The sequence below is a fragment of the Somniosus microcephalus genome, chromosome 20, assembly GCF_052327205.1.
Source record: "Somniosus microcephalus isolate GS21.2 chromosome 20, FLI_Smic_1.0, whole genome shotgun sequence".
Classification (NCBI taxonomy): domain Eukaryota; kingdom Metazoa; phylum Chordata; class Chondrichthyes; order Squaliformes; family Somniosidae; genus Somniosus; species Somniosus microcephalus.
The window spans coordinates 72,236,982-72,262,344 of NC_141006.1; the positions used below are offsets into that span (position 1 = coordinate 72,236,982).

The 25,363-nt window shown below is 47.1% G+C and overlaps 1 protein-coding gene across 3 annotated transcripts in view; it reads left to right on the plus strand.

Annotated features, from left to right (window-relative positions):
• LOC147103421 (tyrosine-protein kinase Fyn-like) overlaps positions 1 to 25,363 on the plus strand; it is a 363,535-nt gene that overhangs the window by 31,037 nt on the left and 307,135 nt on the right. For 2 of the 3 annotated variants that reach the window (XM_085962994.1, XM_085962995.1), the window contains exon 2: positions 19,697 to 19,786. The exons of the other annotated variant lie outside the window; for it this stretch is intronic. The gene's annotated coding sequence lies outside the window, so the exon portion shown is untranslated. The remainder of the gene's footprint in view (positions 1 to 19,696; positions 19,787 to 25,363) is intronic. 3 annotated transcript variants of the gene reach the window in all.

The window sequence follows — 25,363 nt, forward strand, 5'->3', positions numbered from 1 at the left end:
GGGTTATTGTTGATTCTCGTATCGCAGAATATGGAAACCATGATGATGTGATCTCACTAGAATTAGCCATTCTCCCGTTAACATGAATGGCACCTCATTCTGGACACAAAAGGGAAGATTACGGGACATGCAACATATTTAAAACATCCTAGTATTGAAACTGAGACAGTATTAATAAAATAGTGCCTGTAGATCAACCCAGCCTCACTGCTGCAGTGGTTCCCACTGTGTAAATATATCGACTAAAAGCCATTTATTGCACATGTGGGAAAAGGTCGAGTTCAAGCTGAGATGGAGATGAGTAAGAAGCATTAAAAATCAAACCGCTACATTTTTTATCACGGACTCACAAGGCTGATTGTGTTGCCATGACAGCAACTGCAATCATGATGTGTGTGCAGTGCTTTGACTGCTGCCCTCGCTAAAGATTGATATTAGGCCCAGGTGGCTGTTTATTAATAAACTGACTTCTAATGGCTTTAACTCATGTGATGTGGGCATCGCCTGCCTTGTTACAGATTGATGAGAATGTTTGGAGACAGCAGTGTCCCAGTTCCGCCGGTGAAGCTCATTATCCTGAGGGGAGGAGCAACCTGCTTATTTCTGTTGGTTACCATTAGGTTGTATTTTGGATAATGGACCTATAGCTAATGACTTTCGTCCCGAGGACTTTTACATTGTGTTGTAATTTTAGGGTTAAGATTAGAGTAACCACAATATTTCAAAGACATTACCCATCTTATTCTCAGCCTTATCCCAGCGCATTAAATGGTGCAAAAGATGTACATTGTCTGTTTGATATTTTTAAGGTACAACTTGTCAAATTACTCATCCCTGGTACTACACATAATTTACTTATTTATCAAGTAGCAATACATTACAACGATGAAAACGGATAGAATTGAAAGAAATGAGCAGAAAATATTGTCCTTGTCAACCATTCATATCTTACAAAGATGGTAACAGTTCATTTATGTTTGATTTCAATGAGGATTTTTTTTCTTGAGATACGTGGCAGTCTACAGTGGCTGCTTTTTGAATTGAAACCATTTAAATCACTTCAGTGATAATGGTGGGAGACTCGCTTTGTGCAGAGGCTAACAATGCGCCATTATGTACTCAGTTGCTCTTCATTATATATCTGAATGCTTTTTTGTAAACCATTTATTGCGAGTAGAGTTCCATAAAAGTGTAGATACACTGCAATTCAGATAATCAGTGCAACAAACCTTGACACATTCGCCTGTATTGTTTAAAATTGCTCCATTCCAACTGCATTGCTCTTTATTTGCCCATCAGGCACACAACATGGAAATTAAGTGGCGGTCGGTTTAGAAAACTTGAGCAATATTTAAATTGCTGTTGAAAAAATGGTATTGAAAGAGAAGATTAATCTAGGTCCCAGGGGGCCGTACGTGCGGCCGGGGCAGCGCTAATTAAAGGGGAGGTGCCGGGTGGCCAGTTTTGTTGCTGGCCACCTGTCGGCACCTGCCCCCCTGCCCGTTGCTGTCCCTGGCTTCTGATGCAGCCCCCCTGCGGGATGCCGGCTGCACTCCGTGAGTGCCGGCCTCTTTTGCCGGCACCCCGCTCCCTGGTGGTCCAGCTGGGCCCCGGGTTGCGCTGCGCTAGGCCCTTCCCCTTTAATAAGGGGAGGAAGGCCTGCAGTACCACGGCACGTAGCGGCGTGATATTCACTCGCAGCGCCCCAAGAAGGAGGGGGAGCGCTTCCAGTAGCGCCCCGCTTCCCTCTTGCGGACACCAGTGAATTTCAGGTACGGGGGTGCTAGCTTTTTCAGGGCGCTAAAAGTAGCGCCCCGGCGAAGTTAGTGCCCCATAGGGGGCGTGACCCAATTTTGCCCTCATAGAATATAAAAATTGAGATGTAAATCTGAATCTATATTAAACCTCAGTAAGACAACAGCTAGACTGCTGTGTGCAATGTTGGGCTCCACACGTATAGGTAAGATGTTGAGGCACCAGAGCGGGTACAGCACAGATTCACGAGATTTCTAGTATGAGCAAATACAAATAAAAGAAAGACTTGCATTTCTATAGCACCTTTCCGAACGTCCCCAAGCGCTTTACAGCCAATGAAGTACTTTTTGAAGTGTAGTCGCTGTTGTAATGTAGGAAACGCGGCAGCCAATTTGCACACAGCAAGCTCCCACAAAAGGCAATGTGATAATGACCAGATAATCTGTTTTAGTGATGTTGATTGAGGGATAAATATTGGCCCCAGGACACCGGGGAGAACTCCCCTGCTCTTCTTCAAAATAGTGCCATGGGATCTTTTACACCCACCAGAGAGAGCAGACGGGGCCTCAGTTTAATATCTCATCCAAAAGACAGCCCCTCTGACAGTGCGGCACTCCCTCAGCACTGCACTGGAGTGTCAGCCTAGGTTTTTTGTGCTCAAGTCTCTGGAGTGGGACTTGAACCCACAACTTTCTGACTCAGGGGCGAGAGTGATACCCACAGAGCCTAGGCTGACAGGGCAAATACAAAGAAAGACCAAAAATTGGGGCTAAGGAACAGGGGCATGGGAACATGGATTAGGATTACTGCTCATGTGGAGGATCAGCACCAGCATGAAGTCTTTGGGCCAAATGTCGCATTTCTGTGTTATAATTTTTTTATGTAACTCTAAGGCTTTACTTTGGTGTCTCTACCATTCCTTTTTACAGCAGGACTCCTGGCTAGGAACATAGGAACAGGATTAGGCCATTCAGCCCCTTGAGCCTTGACATGAATCTTGTCATTCATGTGGAACTGACTTATGAAATGATACTGGGCGGCCTGCTGGTGGCGCTGTCCAGGGAGAGTATAAATACTCGGGCACGGGCCCAGCTTGTGCAGGACATTCTTTAACAGGAACTAGTGAAGGACACAACTAGATCTCCATGTTGAAAAACAGTTGATTAAAGCCTTGTTTAATACTTTGACCACGTGCTTATGTCAAGCCTGTTCTGCCAAGGCTACTGCTTACTGTAGGCAGGAATTCCTGTCCCTGTGAGAATTCCCGCCTCTGGTATGTGTGCAGTGGCCAGAATCCCTTCCATGGGCAGCCGACTCCAGTAGGAGCGTGGCACTGAGGGAAGGCGAACCTGGTCTGTGCTCCCTGTTTGTTGGAGTCTGGGCTCCCGAAGCACCGACTGTTAGCGTGTATGTTGATCAGTAGAGTTTGACGATGAGGTTCAGGAACATCAAATAGAACATGTGTTTCAGTTGCCTAAATAATTACATCTCCCTGTCTTCCTCATGGTTGGTAACACTTAAACCTGGTACCATTCCCAACAGACTGGCAGCCTGCTTTCAAGGTTCTGGTAGTTCCACTGTTGAACAGCTGCTTAGACTTGTGCAAGAGGACTTGCGTATTCACCCATTGATATGTCTCTTCCCCTTCCTCCATTTTACAAAGTGCTTATTTGAAATGGAGCAACTGACACGGTAGAGAAACCAACATTTGTCCTACTTACCCTATTTCTAGGGCATTCCATAGTGCAGTTACACTGTGCTGCTAGTCTGAGACTGGCAAGACTCCTGTTGTGTGACGTCAGTACGAATTGCACTCTCATCGTCAGGAGAGAGCTCAGTGCCTTATGCCGACATGCACCCGCATAACTTTGTTGGCCATTGTTGTTTGAGAGTTTGTATCGGGGAGCGTCCTATTTCTCAAAGCTTTGATGAGGCTTATAAAGCGGTAGGAGGAGGTCCGAAGGATACCGAGCACTCCTTAAACCAAGATTAACACTGCCCTGAAATATCCAGCTCAAGTGGGGTGACGCAGCGCCTCCAAGGGGGGTCTCGCACTGCTATGTGACAACATCAATTTGAGAGTTTACTCTGCAGTTATATGTCAATTTGGTGACTCCACTTTGCAGAAATGCAGAAGTTGCAGTATAAATGCATAAAAGCTGTAGAAGCTACATCATTACATAAATTTAAAACAGAAATAGACAGTTTCCTAGAAGTAAAGGGAATTAAGGGTTACGGGGAGCGGGCAGGAATTTGGACATGAGTCTAGGTTCGGATCGGTCATGGCCCTGTGGGTAGCGGAGCGGGCCCAGGGGCCGTGTAGCCTGATCCTGCTCCTATTTCGTGTGTCTAATTCTGTTAGATTCAGGAGATGGTTCTGTGATAGTAGATTGGCGGTTAGGATCAGATCAGCCATGATCTTATTGAATGGCGGAGCAAGCTCGAGGGGCCGATTGGCCTACTCCTGCTCCTATTTCTTATGTTCTTATTGTACTGTATTACTAATCACCTGAATTAATTTCTGTACCAGACAATTAAAAGACTACTAGGAACAGTGTCAGTTGGTCGCACCCTTGCCTCTGAGTCAGAAGGTTGTGGGTATCAAGTCCCACTCCCAGAGGCTGAAGCATAAAAATCTAGGCTGACACTCCAGTGCAGCGCTGAGGGAGTGCTGCACTGTTGGAGGTGCCGTCTTTCAGATGAGACGTTAAACCGAGGCCCCGTCTGCCCTCGCAGGTGGATGTAAAGGATCCCATGGCACTGTTTCGAAGAAGAGCAGGGGAGTTCTCCCCGGTGGCCTGGCCAATATTTATCCCTCAATCAGCATCACTAAAACAGATTATCTGGTCATTCTCACATTGCTGTTTGTGGGATCTTGCTGTGCGTAAATTGGCTGCCACTTTTCCTACATTACAACAGTGACTGCACTTCAATAAAGTACTTCATTAGCTGTAAAGCACTTTGGGACGTCCGGTGGTCATGAAAGGCGCTATAGAAATGCAAGTCTTTTTTTCTTTAATAGCTGGTTTGTGTAACCACTCAAAACCAGTCAATGTGCGGATTTGTTGATTGGTTATGATCCCTGTTAGAGCTGCACTTGCTAGGTTACTAATAACAGCTTATTAACTGGTACAAGGACTAATTGATTTGTAGCCGTTCCACAGAGGGAGCTTTCATAATCCATTTTGAAATTATCCAGAGGCTATGTCAAGTCAATTACTCTGAAACCTCTCCTGTATGTTTTTTTCGTATTTGTGCGTGTTTCTCTTTTACATTTTTTTAATGGATGGAATAATTTGGACAAACCCCCGATTTTCCCTGAAGGGATACACTGTGCGCCGCACTAAAGTACAGCACGTTTGTTAACAAGCCCTCGATAACGGGCGCCAGCGTGAACTCCACATCACCAGAATTAGTCTCCTCAAAATGGTCGCTCTTACAGTCTGATTCTCTGTTTGATGCTTTACTTCTGAGCTCCCAGCCTTCGCCCTCCCAATTAGTCACTTTGATTGATTTTAGTGGTTTTTCTTTTTCAAATGAAAAGCGAAACGTGAATGTTCGAGACAAAATACTGAGTGGGGCACTCACTTCTTCTTCTCTCAGAGGTGTGACCAAAAATCAGTTATTTGATCTTTGAGCTACACAGGCAACATCAATTATGTCGAAAGCTATATAATGGATGTCCATTTAGTACCCGCTGCACGACAGTTTTAGCACTCTGACATCCAGAGTGCTGTTCGACAAGGATTTATGCTCTCGGCCGCGCTACTTCTGTCCCTTCCTTCCTCTTAATGTCACCACCATCATAAATAAGTCCACCTGCCTGCACCAACAAGGCCCAAAGAGCTGTATTCTTCTGGTGTTCCATGATGGTGGCGTAGTGGTTATGTCACTAGACTAGTAAGCCAGAGGCTCAGTCAAATGCTCTGAGGATATGGGTTCAAATCCCACCACGGCAGCTGGTGGAATTTAAATTCAATTCAAATTAATTCTGGAATTAGATGTTAGTCTTAGTAATGGCGACCATGATACCATTGTCGATTGTTGCAAAAACCCATCTGGTTCACTAATGTCCTTTAGGGAAGGAAATCTGCTGTCCTTACCCGGTCTGGCCTACATGTGACTCCAGACCCACAGCAATGTGGTTGACTCTTAATGCCCTCTGAAATGGCCTAGCAAGCCACTCAGTTGTAAACAACCGCTACGAAAAACAATAAGACACCACACGGACTGCAGCAGTTCAAGAAGGCGGCTCACCACCATCTTCTCGAGGGCAATTAGGGATGGGCAATAAATGCAGGCCTAGCCAGTGACGCCCACATCCCATCAATGAATTAAAAAAAATAAGGCTTAAATTACTGAAGCGTGATGCTAGTTAGCATGTCCAGCATAATGGGGTTGAAGTGTAACATTTGTTAAATGTGTCCAACCTAAATTAGTTTCATTGGAAGACTTACTCCTGTTCTGAGAAAGCTAAAGCCAAAGGGGGAGAAATTCAGTGGAGCCGCAAACGGGGCGCCAAGCTCGCCTGGGCGCCGGAATTAGCGCAGCGATCGGAGCAGTTGCGACCGCTGGAAATTCAGCTTGAACGCCCCAAGAGGGACACAGGGTGAGGCTCGAGGCGCTCCGCGTCCCTCTTAGGGCGTTGAAACTGAATATCGCAGCACAACGTGCCGCAGTGCCACACGCTGCGGCACGGCGCGCTGCGGTACTGCAGGCCTTCCTCCCATTCTTAAGGGGGAGGGGCCTGCACCAACGCGATCAGAGATCGCGAGTGCCGGCAAAAGAGCCCGGCACCGAGGAGAAGTGCCGGGCTCTCGGAAAACAGCCGGCAATGCCGCGGGGGGAGATCAGGAGGCCGGGGATGGAGGTGCTGGCAGGCGGCCGCTGAAAAAAACGTCCGCCCCGCACCTCCACCTTAATTTGCGCCACTGCCGCCACAGGTAGGCCCCGTGAACCGGGCGCGATTTGCGAACGGCGTTACAGAGGCGGGCGCTACCGAATATTGAGATCGGGGCGGTGATGTCATCGGTGGCGGCGCAGCGCAATAGGCTAACGCCGCCATTAGCGCCCCAGCTAAATATCGCGGGAGGCGTGGCCAGTGGCGCTAAAGCCACTGAATGCCCTCTTTAGGCGCTAACTGGTGGCGCAGCCCACCGAATTTCTAGGCCAATGTCTTTTTAAAAAATTTGTTTATGGGATGTGGGCGTCGCTGGCAAGGCCAGCATTTATTGCCCATCCCTAGTTGCCCTTGAGAAGGTGGTGGTGAGCCGCCTTCTTGAACCGCTGCATGTGGTGAAGGTACTCCCACAGTGCTGTTAGGGAGGGAGTTCTAGGATTTTGACCCAGTGACGATGAAGGAACGGCCGATATATTGTCAAGTCAGGATGGTGTGTGACTCGGAGGGAAACTTGGAGGTGCTGGTGTTCCCCTGCGCCTGCTGCCCTTGTCCTTCTAGGTGGTCGAGGTCGCGGGTTTGGGAGGTGCTGCCGAAGAGGTGTGTACGTTTAACAAAGGATTATACAACAAAACCCAGAGGTTGAAGCAAAAAAACTTTCTTCAGTTTGAGAGCAGCAGAAATCATGTTTATAATAAAGGAGAACGTACAAATCCTAAAAGCTTCTGTGTCATGTGATAAATTGGGGCACCCTATTACTGAGAGTAGAGGTTGCTTTAAAGGTCGCACAATTCAAAATGGAAAACAGTCAGTGATAGAATACATTCAGGTTTTTAGACGGGGTGGAAAGGGGCATTGATGTACAAAAGCATAACTCTAATCGAGCAATGTTATCCACCTTTAATGTTGTACAGAAATCAAGGCAATGCTCTGATGCACAAGCAGTCTACAGTGTATTCAATAAAAAATAGAAGTGTTTTAAAGGAGTAGAATGATGTAGAAGTTGAACGGATAACAATGTATCAAATAAAATGTTTACATTCACCTGCTCGCACATTCATCACACGGAGCTAATTTACGGAGCCCTTCTTCAACGTCAACAAGGGATGTCTGTGCTGTTAAATGGATTACTTTTCAGATTTGTAACCAACATCAAGCAATCCCAGGGTGGGTATAACCAGGGAGGTTAGATGCAGAGTAAAGCAGACAGATTGCTCAGTGGAGTATTTGTCAGATGAATTTATGCTGAAATGGTATAGAGTTAGAATTTCGCTCCTTTTGTTTAATGCAAAGTTTGAGAAGCAATTTTATTTTGGTGATCATTTTGAAAGTTTGTGCGGGCTGGTAATGGACCCCCCAGTCGTTTTGCTAGGAAATGTAACTGAGCACAGGTAACGGAGCGGTGTTGTAATCTGTTGGATTCTTTATGGATTCAAACCTGACCTCACAATTACTGCATCATGCATTTTATTTCTCCAACTGAGTATCGGAAGGGCCAAAGGCATTGTTTCGAGCCCTGTCAAAATCTCTGCATCTTTTCTATTGACTCCAACCACTCCACCCGCCCCCCGCCATCCTGCTGCATTCAGGCTGAGCCAGACTACACATAACCTCACCGTTTTGTTTGAGTCAGAGCTGAGCTTTAAACCCCATGGGGGAAAAATTCGGTTGCTTTGCTCCTCCTAATAATAATAATAATCAACTTTATTGTCATTGTTAGTGCACAAGTGCAGTGCAACGAAATGTAGGCTTGCGGCTCCTGAGAGTGTACATTTAGATTAAGACATTTAAACATTCAACATTCATTTGGCTTGTAATAGATTAACATAAACATAATAAAGTGCATTGGCAGATGTGCAGGCTTTAGAGTTTATTTGTGGAGTTCAGTAGCCCTAAGAGGGGCACAAAGCAACTAGTATCCGCGAAATTCAGCGGGAGGTTAGCAGCGGCGCTAACCGTTAGCGCCCCACGGCACTGCGCCACCATTGATGACGTCAGCGCCGTGCGCAGCGCCCCGCTCGCGCCCCCTGGTCAGGGGGTCCTACCTGCGGCCGGGACGGTGCTATTTAAAGGTGAGGTGGTGGGCGGCCATTTTTGTTGCTGGCCGCCAGCCACCTGCCTCCGCTGCCGTCCCCGGCCTCCTGAACCGCGGAGTGCCAGCTGCGCTCCATGAGCTCCATCTGGGCAGTAACGTGCAACAGGTTCCACAAGTTCAAAGCTGTCACTTGTACCGTCCCAGTGATGCGCAAATTAATTGTGTTTCCTCTGTTGCCCTCTTCGCCACCATTCCATTGCCCACCAGCAAGGCTCGACTCTAAATACTGGTGAAGTGCATGGGGAGGACAAACAAGCCCCTGGGACAATACTCGAAAGCACACAGCAATGTCAGGGGCACAATTCATCGCTCTAAAACAAAAAACCAAGTTCATTATGCACGCTTGATTCACCTCTAGCTGCTTCTTCCCTGTGAATTGCCCAGACCCACCAGGTGTAATTGAAAATATAAAAGCTTTATTTCGTGAGGATGCATCACAGAAGGAGGCTGCTGCATTTAACGTGACAGAGAGTCGGTCAAGTGCAATTCAAAGTGACAGCAGGCAGGCCCGCACTTTGTGAAATTGCAGTTAGATTACCTGTTACCTTCAGTAAATTGATAGTGAAATAAAACATTGCTACTTTGTATAAAACATTGAGGCGAGGGAGATTGATTAAAAAAACAGCTGTTTTCATCAGATATATCTCACAATAATTGTCAAATATCAGAAATAATCCACAATAAACCATTGCCCACAAATTACATCGAGTCTACTGCACAGAAACAGGCCATTCGACCCAACTGGTCTGTGCCGGTGTTTATGCTCCACACGAGCCTCCTCCCACCCCTCTTCATCCAACCCTATCTGCATACCCTTCTAATCCTTTCTCCCTCATGTACTTGTCTGTCTTCCCCTTAAATGAATCTGCGCTATTCGCCTTAACTACTCCCATGTGGGAGCGAGTTCCAGATACTTTATTCTATGAATATTTCACCCTGAACCACTAGGACCTACACAGATGCCATGGGATTCTCGCATGGAAACGCTCAGCACGCTCTCCTGAAATCCCTGGCTCCGCAGCAGCATCGATCAATTTCAAGGAACTGGGTTGATGCCTCCGCTAAAACGGCAGGGAGAAGAATTTAAAACAAATACAAGAAAGCGATTGTGCTCCTGCGTCCCATGGTGTAACGTCAGGGCCCCAGTCTGCTGACTGGACGGCTGCAAGATGAAGGGTCGACAGGGCTGCCAAAAACGTTGAGACATAGCAGTGCAGCAGCCGCCCACTGATGCTTTCCAGGTGCTTTTGCCTTGACCTTTTTCCTGCTGTTCCAAGTCCAGGGGAAGTGATCGGTGTGCGCTGCACTCCTCCTTTGGCTTCTTAAGTCATGTATTGGTCACTCCAGGCTCTGCGAGTTGTGCAACAAGCAAATTACTTCCATAGAGTTTACAGCACAGAAACTGGCCATTCGGCCCAACTGGCCTATGCTGGTGTCTGATTGAGTTTGAACATCGAGACTGGCTCCCTGCAGTTATTTTGGTCAACCAGTTCACTTAACCCAATGGCACATTTATAAACCGATTTTTGTGGATCTACGATGGTGGCGATTCCCCAAACTTTGAGGCATCATTACGACAGTTGGCAGATCCCATGAACACCTGTTGGTGACACGACCACAAGCTGCTCTTCTGGAAAACATACATTTAATAGATTTATTACTCCCTCAGGTGATAGAAAAATCACATAAAACAACATATGAGACACCCTCTGTGCAGCATTCTAAGCAGTTTCAATTGAGCATTCCAAAAAGGCTCCAGAAACAACAAAAAACTGCAATTCATATATCGCATGATAGCGATTTGATTTTAAAATTCAAATCCTGGTTTTCAAATCCCTCCATGGCCTCGCCCCCTCCCTATCTCTGTAACCTCCTCCAGCCCCACAACCCCGCAGATCTCTGCGCTCCTCTCATTCTGGCCTCTTGAGCATCCTTGATTTTAATCACTCCACCATTGGTGGTGGTGCCTTCAGCTGCCTGGGCCCCCAGCTCTGGAACACCCTCCTTAAACCTCTCCGCCTCTCAACCTTTCTCTTTCCTCCTTTAAGACGCTCCTTAAAACCTACCTCTTTGACCAAGCTTTTGGTCTTAGAAACATAGAAGATAGGAGCAGGAGTAGGCCATTCGGCCCCTCGAGCCTGTTCCGCCATTTAATGAGATCATGGCTGATCATCCAAATTCAGTACCCTGTCCCTACTTTCTCCCCATATCCCTTGATCCCTTTAGCCTCAAGAAATATATCCAACTCCTTCTTGAATATATTTAATGAATTGGCCTCAACTGCCCTGTGTGGCAGAGAATTCCACAGGTTCACCACTCTCTGGGTGAAGAAATTCCATCTCATCTCAGTCGTAAATGGCTTACCCCTTATCCTTAGACTGTGACCCCTGGTTCTGGACTCCCCGCCATCGGGAACATTCTTCCTGCATCTAGTCTGTCTAGTCCTGTTAGAATGAGATCCTCTCATTCTTCTAAACTCCAGCGAATATAAGCCTAATCGACCCAATCTCTCCTCATATGTCATTCCTGCCATCCCAGGTATCAGTCTGGTGAATCTTTGCTGCACTCCCTCCATGGCAAGAACAGCCTTCCTCAGATAAGGCGACCAAAACTGCACACAATACTCAAGGTGTGGCCTCACCAAGGCCCTGTACAACTGCAGCAAGACATCCTTGCTCCTATACTCGAATCCTCTCGAGGCCAACATACCATTTGCCTTCTTAACCGCCTGCTGCACCTGCATGCTTACCTTCAGCGACTGGTGCACAAGGACACCCAGGTCTCGTTGCACTTCCCCTTTTCCCAATCTATTGCCGTTCAGATAATAATCTGTCTTCCTGTTTTTGCCACTGAAGTGGATAACCTCGCATTTATCCACATTATACTGCATTTGCCATGCATCTGCCCAATCACCCAACCTGTCCAAATTGTATTGGAGTTTCTCTGCATCCTCCTCACAGCACACACGCCCACCCAGCTTTGTGTCATCTGCAAACTTGGAGATATTCTGTCCTACAATCCTTATGTGGCTCGGTGTCAAATTTTGTTTGATAATCGCTGCTGTGAAGCACCTTGGGACGTTTTACTACGTTAAAGGTGCTATATAAATACAAGTTGCTGATGTTGTTGTTGTACTGGATCAGCGACCATGGGAAGTTGTGAAACTGAATTCAATAAATCTGGTCATTTGTGGGCACAAGGAAAAATGACCACAGAAGTTGCTGGATTGTTGCAAAAAAAACCAGCTGGTTCACTAATTCTATTCCTACACTTGGCTAACTCATAACACCCTCTGAAGTGGCCTAGCAAGCCATTCAATTGTAGGACTTAGGCAGGTGAAGGTGGGGGCAGAGGGAGGGGATGATACACAGGAGGCCAGAATAAGAGGATCAGAGGAGACACGAGTGGATATAAGGCTGGCGAAGGCTGCAAGGTCTGGGAGAGATTTGTAGCTGAGGATTTTAAATGCGTTGAGGGACAGGGAGCTAATGTGGGCCAACGAGGTCAGGGGCGATGGGCGAGTGGGGCTTAGGACGGGACAGGATGCCGAGTTCTGGATAACTGAGTGTATGGAGGATGGAGATGGAAGGCTGGCAAGGAAGGAACACTTGGAGAAATCAATTCTGGAGACGAAAAGGCATGGATAGAATATTGGAGAAAACGAGGGCAAGGTACGGTCAGAGGCAGGTGATGCTGTGGAAGTGGAAATAAGCAGATGGATAAGACATGGGGGGAGAAATTGAGTCGCGCTCCCTTTGGGGCGTTAACCTCACCAGGGCACTACTTTTAGCGCCCCGGAAACATTAGTGCCCCCGCGGCCAAAATTGAGTGGTAGCACTCCAAGAGGGAAGCGGGGCGCTACTGGAACCGCTCCGCCACTCTCTTGGGGCGCTGCGAGGGAATATCGCAATGCTACATGCCGCGGTATTGCAGGCCTTCCTCCCCTTCTTAAAGGGGAGGGGCCTTGCGCAGCGCGACACGGGGCCCGGCTGGGCCATCGGGGATCGGGAGTGCTGGCAAAAGACTACCGGACATTTCAAAGTGCTTTACAGCCAGTGAAGTACTTTTTGAAGTGGAGTCACTGGGGGAAACGCGGCAGCCAATTTGTGCTCAGCAAGCTCCCACACACAGCAATGTGAGAATGACCAGATCATCTGTTTTTTTTTGTTCTGTTGATTGAGGGATAAATATTGGCCCCAGGAAACTGGTGTGTTGGTGCCTTTCCTGCTTCGGGTCCGGCCGTGGTCAGTTTTGGTTAGCAGAAACAATGTCTGTCGGTGGAGTGACTTAGTCTGCCCATACACTGCAATGTTACCACTGCTATGAAGCGCTTTGCATTCCGAAGCAACACTTCCAGCTGTAATATAAATCCAGAGTTGGGAGCTGCCCTGACTCCAGCACACATGCCCAATTGTGCTCTGTTGGACCACACTGACCGTTTGTCAGTTTTTGTCAAATGAAAATTGGCTGTCCCGATCTTGTTTGGGGAACTGCTCCAGCAGTCAGTTAGGCTCCTTTCGCTTGCAGTGCATATGCTGTCTGCCAGATGCTCCCGAGCCCAATGGGTCTGGCTGTAATTTCGATGGCACACCGAGTGCAAGAGAAGAGGAGGGCAGGTTACACTCGTCTCATTTATGAGAAGCTTCTAAATTAGAGCTTTCAATAGAAGCAATGACCTGGCCACAAAGGGCTTAATTCTAAGCTTTACTGGATGAGTGGGAAGAACAGCAGAAATTTATATCAAATCCCTAAACTCTCCGCTTCTCTTCCTTTCTTTCCTCCTTTAAGACATTCCATAAAACCTACCTCTTTGACCAAACGTTTGGTCATCTCCTTATGTGGCTCGGTGTCAGATTTTGTTTTTTAACACTCCTGTGAAGCACCTTGGGACGTTTTACTATGTTAAAGGCGTTAGATAAATACAAGTTGTTGTTGTTAAATGCACTTATTAATGTCATGGGCATTTATGGCAAGGTTTGGAAGTACTCATAAGACAATGTGAAGGGGAGGTAATTGTAAATGCCATGCAGGCTTAGTAGAATGTATTGATGGAAGGTTATGGTGGGCTTATCCTTATCTGCATTCAAACCAAAACAACCTTTCTGTCTAATGCCTACATTACAACAGTGACTACATTTCAAAAAGTATCGCATTGGCTGTAAAGCGCTTTGGGGCGTCCATTGATCGTGAAAGGTGCTATATAAATGCAAGTCCTCCCTTCCTTTTCCCGTCCCTCCTTCCCATGGAGTGGTGGAGGTAGCATTAATCCCCCTGTCTCCGCACCTGCTTAATATCCGTTACATCTCCAGCTTTTTCCAGTTCTGATGAAGGGTCCCAGACCTGAAACGTCGACTCTATTTCTCTCTCCATGGATGTTGCCTGGCCTGCTGAGTTTTTCCAGCATTTTCTGTTGTTATTTAGCATTAACACAGGTGGCCAGCTGCTCCCATTATCCCTGGCCTGCTCTCAAGGCCCTGGGTCACTCACTGCCGTAGAGGGACCTGCCCTCTTCTGCCTCACGTCCTCCAGGAGAGTTTCTATGACCTTCTCCATGAAAGGGACTTCGTCAAGCTTCCTGCAGTCTTTGTGGACATAGATATTTGTTGCGTGCTTGGTAGAATTCAAAATTGCCGTATCACAATGTCTGCTTTCTTGAGCTGCTGAAGGACTTTAAATCCTGTAGCAGCGTGTGATTTCCCACCCAGACAAGCTCAGAACCGCAGGTGTTGTCCGTGCCTGGTGCTTGCTTGGCATGAGTAATAAAATGAGGCTGACCCCATTAAAAACCATGAGGTCAGTGCACTGCACGTTGGGTTCTCTCACCATGCCGCCTTTAAGTCGGGCTCATGCCCAATCAGAAAACCTACGCTAATGACCCTGTGAGGTAAGTGCAGCCACCTTTCCCCAAGTTAGTTCCAGGTCATGTGAAAGCCTACACTAACTATCGGCCTGTATCATGTGTACTGCTCTTAGTGTATTGCACGGTGGGTGTACACCATGAATGTAATGATATATGACAGCGTATTGCAACCACAGAGCAATTGCAGTTAAAAAAAGGTTATGGCTGACAGCTGTAACAGTGGACTGTTGGACTCCCAGAGGATATGGCTTCACGTCTTGGCCTTTAGTAACATTCAAGTTCATTGTAGTTAATGGTTCAGCCAATCTTAATCTTACTGCTGAGCCCAATCTTTTGTGAGATGGGATCATCTCTGCATGGAGTCTGCTGTGGTTCAGTGCGCAGCACCCTCACAGTCCCACTCCAGAGACTTGAGCACAAAAATCTAGGCTGACACTCTAGTGCAGTGCTGAGGGATTGCTGCACTGTTTGAGGTGTCGTCTTTCAGATGAGACGTTAAACCGAGGCCCCGTCTGCTCTCTCAGGTGGATGGAAAGATTGCACGGCCACTATTTCGAAGAAGAGCAGGGGAGTTCTCCCTGGTGTCCTGGGCCAATATTTATCCCTCAATCAACATTACTAAAAACAGATTATCTGGTCATTGTCACATTGCTGTATGTGAGAGCTTGCTGTGTGCAATTGGCTGCCTCGTTTCCTACATTACGGGCAGCACGGTGGCATAGTGGTTAGCACTGTTGCCTCACAGCGCCAGGGACCCGGGTTCGAATCCGGCCTCGGGCGACTGTCTGTGTGGAGTTTGCACATTCTCCCCGTGTTTGCGTGGGTTTCCTCCGGGTGCTCCGGTTTCCTCCCACAGTCCAAAGATGTGCGGGTTAGGTTGATTGGCTATGATAAAAATTGACCCTTAGTGTTAGGGGGATTAAATAAGTGAGGTTACTGGGATAGGGTGGGATATGTGTTGGTGTAGGGGTTACGGGGATCGGGTGGGATATGTGTCGGTGCAGGCTCGATGGGCCGAAATGGCCTCTATCTGCACTGTGGGGTTTCTGTGATTCTGTGATTACAAGTGACTACACTTCAAAAAGTACTTCATTGGCTGTAAAGTGCTTTGGGTCACCCGGTGGTTGTGAAAGGTGCTATATAAATGCAAATACAAGTTTCTCATGGAGTAAAATTAGCAGAGCTGCGCCTCCTTTGCAGAAACATATTTCCTGTTGGCCATGCGCAGAGCAGCATTGAGTACGACTGTTTCAGCAACTACCCCCGCCGGTCCGCTGGTGGGAGGGGAGGTGAGGAGAGCCATCACTCTACACACTTTGTATCAATGTGAAGCTGCTACGATTTCGCATCAATGCAAACCGTGTAGTATCTTTCACGAGTAAAGTTGGACGATCTAATTCGGGCAAGCGTACGTGAGATCACTTCTGAGAAATAATCTCACCCCGCATCCGCTTCGCCCCGACTGCAGCGCAACCTCAACACTACGAAGTGAACATTTCAAACCCGTCCGGTTGCATTGCAGGGTCTGATACTATTTCAGTTTCACTTTTAACCTTTTGGTGAAGAGGCCGACTGCCCTGTCCGCTCTTCCCTGCCATTAAAAATGTAGCCGGCATTTGGATTTGCTGAGCAGAGCTCTGTTGAGCCTGTTTGGAATGACACTGTGACTCAGCACATTGTGCTAAGGAAGCACCAGTCTCCAAGCAGTTCCAGTAGTAATCGGGAACTAAACGGTAGCAAATCGCACTCTGGCTTTGCATTTACCGGGTACGGTAGCATAGTGGTTATGTTACTGGACTACTAATCCAGAGGCCCGGACTAATGATCCAGGAGACATGAATTCAAATCCCACATGGAATTTAAATTCAGTTAATTAAATAAATCTGGAATTAAAAAGCTAGTATCAGTTATGACCCCATTAAAAGGCATGAGCTGCATGTTGGGGTCTCTCACCATATTGCCTTTAAGTCAGGCTTATGTCCAATCACTAATGGTGATCATGAAACTACTGGTTCACTAATATCATTTGGGAAGGAAATCTACTGCCCTTACCTGGTCTGGCCTATGAGGGGAGATTGGGTCGACTAGGCCTGTATTCACTAGAGTTTAGAAGAATGAGAGGTAGATCTCATTGAAACGTATAAAATTCTGACAGGGCTAGATAGACTGGATGCAGGGAGAATGTTTCCCCTGGCTGGGGCATCTAGAACGAGGGGGTCACAGTCTCAGGATACGGGGTAGGACATTTAGGACTGAGATGAGGAGAAATTTCTTCACTCAGAGGGTGGTGAACCTGTGGAATTCTCTACCGCAGAAGGCTGTGGAGAAAAAGTAACTAAATATATTTAAGAGGGAGATAGATAGATTTCTAGACACAAAAGGCATCAAGGGGTATGGGGAGAGAGCGGGAATATGGTATTGAGATAGAGGATCAGCCATGATCATATTGAATGGCGGAGCAGGCTCGAGGGGCCGAATGGCCGACTCCTGCTCCTATTTTTCTATGTTTTCTATGTGTGACTCCAGGCTCAGAGCAATGTGGTTGACTCTAAAATGGCCTGGACAAGCCACTCAGTCTTACCCCACCACCTTCCCCAGGGCAGTTAGGGATGGGCAATAAACGCTGGCCTTGCTGGTGACGCCCACATCCCGTGAATGAATTAAAAAATAATTTGGACGATAAAGAAGGAAAATAAGCACATGTTCTGTTGACCATTTCCAAAGTGAGGTAAAGTGTATCAAAAGAATGATAACTTTATTCAACCTTGTGTCACTGTTCTGACATGTTTAAACCCGACCTGTTCAGAGAAATAAAGGCGTACATTTATATCGCACCCTGTATCTCTCAGAAACATCTCAAATCACTTCACGTACAATCCGTGACTTAGAAGTGCAGTGACTGCCACTTATGAAGATGCGGCCATATTTTACACTGATTGAGGTGTACAAAATTATGAGGGGCATAGATAGGATAAATAGAAAGGAACTTTTCCCCTTAGTAGAGGGGTCAATAACCAGGGGGCATAGTTTCAAGGTAAGGGGCAGGAGGTTTAGAGGGGATTTGAGGAAAAACCTTTTCACCCAGAGGGTGGTTGGAATCTGGAACTCACTGCCTGAAAGGGTGGTAGAGGCAGGAACCCTCAAAACATTCAAGAAGCATTTAGATGAACACTTGAAACGTCATAGCATACAAGGCTACGGACCAAGTGCTGGAAAATGGGATTAGAATAGACAGGGCTTGATGGCCGGCGCAGACACGATGGGCCGAAGGGCCTCTTTCTGTGCTGTATAACTCTATGGGCTGGATTTTGTCAATGGGGACGTGATGGAGGCGGGACTCCCACTTTTTGGGTTGTAATCCCGCCTCCATCGACTTCTGGCCAACCCACACTATTTTCCCTTGATTGACTTTGTTAAGCCCGCCAATTAAGCAGGCCAATTAAGGGACACCTGGTTACTGGTAATGTCAGCGATTGACATTTCATCTGTCAAGAGCTTTTGACAGATGAAAAATCAGCACTTGACAGCTCTGTGAAGCTGTCAAACACTGACAATCTGTCTTCTAACTTGAGTCCTTCTACTCAGACTCAGTTAGAGATCTCTCCACACCAGAAAGCAGAGGCTGCAGCTTTTGACAGTTCAGCGGCCATTCTGCTTTCTGTGCCGGTGAGCTGAGGGACTCCCGAGACCTGAAGGAAGGAAGCCTGCAGGAGAAAGTAAAGGTAAGTAAAACTTATTAAAACACTTTACACTTACCTGACACATTTACCTCTGCACACATGCACCCATCACTCACCTGCACAACGGACATCTCGACCCATCCAGCCCCTTCAGACCGACGGTCCGCCTCGCTAACTTGGCGTGGTTCGGAGCCATCGGACAGCCCACACTTCAGGGCTAAAAATAGGGATTAGGAAAAAAACCTTCCCGCCTCGGGGAGGCGGCTCCCAGTACAGGTCGGATACTCGCCTCCTGGGACATTGGCACGGAGGCAGTTTGGGGGCGGGATGGGTTTGTGCCCCCCGATTCTGCAATTTTCCCACCACTCCCGCCTCCAAACCCGCCTCCACGGGACTTGGAAAAACCAGCCCTATGACTCTAAGATCCCACGCACAGCAATGAGCCGAATGATCGGGCTATTCCGTTTTATTTCTTTTGGTGGTGTTGCTTGGTGGCGGAGTTTTGGCCAGGACAGCTCCCTGCACCTCTTCAAACAGTTGAGGTCCACCTGCACACGGGGACTGGACCTCCGTCTAACGCTTCCTCTGAAGGACAGCCCCTCTGACAATGTGGCAACAACTCCGTGCTGTACTGAAATGTTATCCTAAATTATGAGCTCAGGTTCAGGTGTGGTGATTGAACTCCCAGACTTGGAGTAGAAATAACTGATTCATATCACAAAGTAAAGTTCCTATAGATATCGTCGCAGGTGTTGATAAATTTTAATGTGCTGTTTACTTTTAAAATGGCAGAAAAGAAAGAAAAACTTGCATTTCTATAGCGCCTTTCACGACCTCAGGACGTCCCAAAGTGCTTTACAGCCAATGAAGTACTTTTTGTAGTGTATTCACTGTTGTAATGTGGGAAACACGGCAGCCAATATGCGCACAGCAAGCTCCCACAAACAGCGATGTGATAATGACCAGATAATCTGTTTTTAGTTATGTTGATTGAGGGATAAATATTGGCCCCAGGACACCGGGGAGAACTCCCCTGCTCTTCTTCTAAATAGTGCCGTGGGATCTTTTACGTCCACCCGAGAGAGCAGATGGTTTATTATCTCATCTGAAAGACGGTACCTCCGACAGTGCAGCACTCCCTCAGCACTGCACTGCAGTGTTAGCTTATATTTTTGTGCTCAAGTCTCTGGAGTGGGACTTGAACCCACAACCTTCTGACTCAGAATGTTAGTGGTTTGTAAATTGAACTTGCCTTCGGTCTGCACCTCAGGTTGCTGCCTCTGTGTTGGACCAGAATTAGTGCTGAAGAGTCAAGGTCACAGCATTGGTAAATGTGACACTCACTGGTCCTATTTATATTTTATATTTTTACTTTTGATTTTCTATTCATATCTAATTCTCTCTCAAAGGCACTGACTCGTGCTGGGGTGCCATTTCACAAGGAGCAGCAGCAACAGCAGCAACTACCTCAAGCAAGTGGCCATTCATCATGTGCAACAGTGAGTACTGGCAGGCTATTTGACTGTGTGAGCCATCACAGTGCACACCACACATCATTCCATTGTCGCTGGTAAAATAGAGAAAGTGAGGACTCTAATGTTACAATGTGAGGTGCAACAATGCAAATGATTGATCCCTGGGATGAGAGGGCTGTCCTATGATGAGAGATTGTGTAGAATGGGCCTATACTCTCTGGAGTTTAGAAGAATGAGAGGTGATCTCAGTGAAACATACAAGATTCTGAGGGGGATTGACAGGGTAGATGCTGAGAGGTTGTTTCCCCGTGGCTGGAGTGTCTAGAACTAGGGGGCATAGTCTGAGGATAAGGGGCCGGCCATTTAAGGCCGAGATGAGGAGGAGTTTCTTTACTCAGAGTGTGGTGAATTTTTGGAATTCTCTACCCCAGAGGGCTGTGGATGCTGAGTCGTTGAGTATATTCAAGACTGAGATCGATAGATTTTTGGACTCGAGGGGAATCGAGGGATATGGGGATCGGGCGGGAAAGTGGAGTTGAGGTCGAAGATCAGCCATGATTTTATTGAATGGCTCGAGGGGCCGTATAGCCTACTCCTGCTCCTAATTCTTATGCTCTTAAACACTTAACACACTCATTTGGAATTCCCCTCTCCACTATTCATTTTAAACAGGTTAACGCTTCCATTAAAATAGCACAGAAAGGTATTTCAGACAAACAGGTTAAGCCTTCTTACGCTAATATCCTGCAGTGCAATTTCAGGGCTCTCGAACAACAGGTCACTCTGTTAATGCAATGACGGGTATGTGGGATGTCTCCGTAATAATTAGAACAATCATCTAGAGTAATCCAATTGAAAGAAAAACTCTGATTCCCGCAGGGGTAATATGAGCAACATTTTCAGCCAAATTCCCTTCCATTACGAAAGCCAGGAGATAATCATTTGAACTCTTTCAGCTAAAATGTACTGCAGGTGTTATCAGTGGAATAATGTGCCGTGAAGAATATAGACCATAAATGTGGTCCAAACAGCATATTATAAATAAAAACAGAAACTGCTGGAAACACTCAGCAGGTCAGGCAGCATCTGTGGAGAGAGAAACAGAGTTAATGTTTCAGGTCGACGACCCTTCGTTCTGATGAATGGTCATTGACCTGAAACGTTAACTCTGTTTCTCTCTCCACAGATGCTGCCTGACCTGCTGAGTATTTCCAGCATTTTCTGTTTTTATTTCAGATTTCCAGCATCCGCAGTATTTTGCTTTAGCATATTATAAAGGCTTGTTCGCTTACAGCTTCTTATTCAGTTTCATCCGAGTGGTGAAATTCAACTTTAGTAAGTGGCGCAAAACAGGTGGTAGCGGACCTGCCGCCCGGAGAGGAAAATTGGGCGAGGCCGAGGAGTGTAACGGGCACCGATTTGAGACTGCCTGATTTTCACTCTGTATATCTCTGCTCGGGAGACTGAATTCATTATTCATGAATGAGCTGTTTCTGTGGAGATATTTACCGCACCACATCAGTGACCATGAGCCATTCGCTGCATTTGTAAAAATCGAAAAACGTCATTCAAAATTTGCGGGGCGTTGGGGCTTTTGTGAGGGCCACATTACATAGAATTACAAAGAATTTACAGCACAGAAACAGGCCATTCGGCCCAACTGGTCCATGCTGGCATTTAGGAACATAGGAACAGGAGAAGGCGATTCAGCCCCCCGACCCCCCGAGCCTGCTCCGCCATTCAATGAGATCATGGCTGATCTGCGACCTAACTCCATATACCCACCCTTGCCCCATATCCCTTAATACCTTTGGTTAACAAAAATCTATCAATCTCCGATTTAAAATTAACATCAAGGAGAGAGCAGGAATATGGTATTGAGATAGAGGATCAGCCATGATCATATTGAATGGCGGAGCAGGCTCGAAAGGCCGAAGGGCCTACTCCTGCTACTATTTTTTTTCTATGTTTCAACATCAATTGCCGTTTGCAGAAGAGAGTTCCAAACTTCTACCACCCTTTGTGTGTAGAAGTGTTTCCTAACATAGAAGATAGGAGCAGGAGTAGACCATTCGGCCCCTCAAGCCTGTTCCGCCATTTAATAAGATCATGGCTGATCATCCAAATTCAGTACCCTGTCTCTGCTTTCTCCCCATATCCCTTGATCCCTTTAGTCTTAAGAAATATATCTAACTCCTTCTTGAAAATATTTAATAAGTTGGCCTCAACTGCCTTCTGTGGTAGAGAATTCCACAGGTTCACCACTCTCTGGGTGAAGAAATTCCTCCTCATCTCAGCCCTAAATGGCTTAACCCTTATCCTTAGACTGTGACCTCTGGTTCTGGACTCCCCCGCCATCGGGAACATCCTTCCTGCATCTAGTCTGTCTAGTCCTGTTAGAATTTTATAAGTTTCAATGAGATCCCCTCTCATTCTTCTAAACTCTAGCGAATATAAGCCTAATCAACTCAATCTCTCTTCATACGTCATTTCTGCCATCCCAGGTATCAGTCTGGTGAATCTTCGCTATACTCCCTCCATGGCAAGAACATCCTTCCTCAGATAAGGCGACCAAAACTGCACACAATACTCAAGGTGTGGTGTCACCAAGGCCCTGTACAACTGCAGCAAGACATCCTTGCTCCTGTACTCAAATCCTCTCGCTATGAAGGCAACATACCATTTGCCTTCTTAACCGCCTGCTGCACCTGCATGCTTACCTTCAGCGACTGGTGCACAAGGACGCCCAGGTCTCATTGCACTTCCCCTTTTCCCAATCTATTGCCGTTCAGATAATAATCTGTCTTCCTGTTTTTGCCACCAAAGTGGATAACCTCGCATTTATCCACATTATACTGCATCTGACATGCATCTGCCCAATCACCCAACCTGTCCAAATCATACTGGAGTTTCTCGGCATCCTCCTCACATGTCTGCAAACTTGGAGATATTACATCTAGTTCCCTCGTCTAGATCATTAATATATATTGTGAATAGCTGGGGTCCTAGCACCGATCCTGATAACTTCACTCCTGGAAGGTCTGGCTCTAATTTTTAGACTATGCCCCTCTAATCCTAGACTCCCCAACCAGCAGAAGTAGTTTCTCTCTATCTACCCTATCAGTTTATACTTCACACGAGCCTCCTCCCTCCCTACTTCATCTCAGCTTATCAGCATAACCTTCTATTCCTTTCTCCCTCATGTACTTATTGAGCTTCCCCTTAAATGCATCTCTGCTATTCACCTCAATACAGGAACAAACACCACTTGTCCCTCTACGCTCGAAACAGTATAGTGTTTACTTGATGCCCGCGAGTTGGATAGTTGATGCTGGTGTCAGAGGGGCCGCTTACCAAAGCACCAGCACGTCTGAATTTAGTGCTGGTTTTACCTCTACACTGGTCGGGTTTATACTGTAAGCTTTATTCCCAATACCACGACCTCCTATAAATATGCAGTGTAAACGAGACCATCAGAACACCGCAAAACGTGCGGCCAGCACACTGGAAACCAATTGGTGGGAAGTAATGGATAAAGTTGTTGAGTGCCTCTTTGTTACAGAAATATAGATGTCTGCTGCATGCAAATTCACGCAGGCTATGCTGAATTAACACAACAACTGGAAGGGCCAGAGATCGGGGGAGCTGCATCTAACATTTTTGCATGTGAGATTTCTGTGTGGGAGGATCACTGGAGCCTTTCTTCATTTTAAGGGAGTTTGGAAAATGATTTTGGAGTTCCCGTATAGGCGTAGAGTTGGGGGAAAGGGATGTAGTATGATCTGAATGAGTATTAATATTAATTTTCTGGGCTATTGTGGTGGGAAGTACAATGAATGTGCATCACAGTTTTCTCATTGAGAATTTTTGAACGATAAGGGAGTCGAGGGTCATGGGGAGCGGGCGGGAAAGTGGAGTTGAGGCCAAGATCAGATCAGTCATGATCTTATTGAATGGCGGAGCAGGCTGGAGGGGCCAAATGACCGACTCCTGCTCCTACGTCTTATGTTCTTATGTAGAATGACCTTATAATTGATCGAATTTGTTTACCGTTTGCTCACCTACGAAATGGCGGCAGTTCCTTATCTGTGTGAAGGTGTTTAGATATTTAAGGGCTGATTTTAGCCCTGGCTTTCCTGTCGGAAACCCTCATCGATCTTGCTGCCTTCCAGCGGGTTGCAACCTTAACCTGCTCTTCTGAGCAGGCGAGAGGGGCACAGGCTTCACTGGCGTTACCAGGCCCCGACTGCAGTTTTTACCGGGGACGCGACTGCTGCCAACGCATGCGCAGTTCCAGTGGTTTTTTTGTTTGTCCTCGCCGGACTTCCCACAGATTAGTGAGCGAGAAAGGGGAAGGGTGGACATTTCAGCTATTGTGGCATCTGTGAGGTGACTTGAAGGTGATATTAGGATGTTGTCAGCTTGTGAGAGTTTTATTGTACTCTCGCCGAGTGCGTTTATCGCCATCAGCTCCTCTGTCTGTTGTGGTTTGAACACGCGGATGGTGAACAGAATGCAGGCGCAGGATGTTAGGATTTAATCGGCTGGGAAAAGGGATCATTGAGACAGCGAGTGGCGGCAGTACGGAGAGATAGAGAGAGAGGAGCGCTGGACAAAGAGACTGGGGGGGAAAACGAGAGGGAGGGCGGAGAAGGAACGTGAGGAGAGAGAGAGAGAGAGAGTGGCAGCGGTGTGATTAGTTCATCAGAATGAACTGCTAAACCTTCCAGCACAATTTAACAAGGAAATGTGACTTGTTGGTGATCTTAGGATGTTGTCAGCTTGTGCGAGTTTTACTGTACTCTTAGCGAGTGTGTTTATCGCTATCAGCTCCACCGTCTGTTGTGGGGAACGTTACATTTTCATATTTGGGACCGGGCATTTATGCAGAGAATGCTTCCGTTCAGCTTACAGTTCATTGGCAGCAGTCACTCCGTTTTACCGGAAGCCGTTATGGCTTCCCTGCTCGGCCCGCCTGGAGGAGCCGGGGCCTGCAGAGACACAGAAAGGAGTATTCCTCCAGGGCTCACGAGGAAACCTTAGGCCTGTCCTACCCTGGGCTTCAGTCCCCCTCCCCCGACCCCGAGGCCCACCCCCTCCCAACCCCACATACCCGAGTGACGGGGGACCGCTCATTCCGCTCCCCAATGGCAGCCTCCTGCCGGCCGATGCCCATCTCACGCGCGCTAGCCAGCAACCGCTTCATACTGAGTGCGGGGCGGGAGACTGACTGACTGGGCCTAGGCGGACGAGGCCCGGGAGTTTAAATCTCCCAGGCCTCGTGCCGTGGAGGGCCGAATGGTTTACCATCCGTCTCGGCCCCCACTCGTACGACTCCAGGAGTTAAAATCAGGACTTGAGTTTCTGTCCTTTCCATTTGGATTAGTAATTGTGGTGGCAGAACCGGAGAGGATAAGTACAGTAATCGGAACCTCATAGAGAAACAGTTGTACAAAGTTAGGGTTTTATTGTCCAGTCATTGGAAAAAATACTGTAATGTTTGTAGGAATTAGGAAGGGCTTTCGTGGGTAGTTTACTGCTCAAATAGTCCTGCAGTTTCTATCTCCGCTTGCACTCAAGTCTTGCTGCACAGAAAATGAG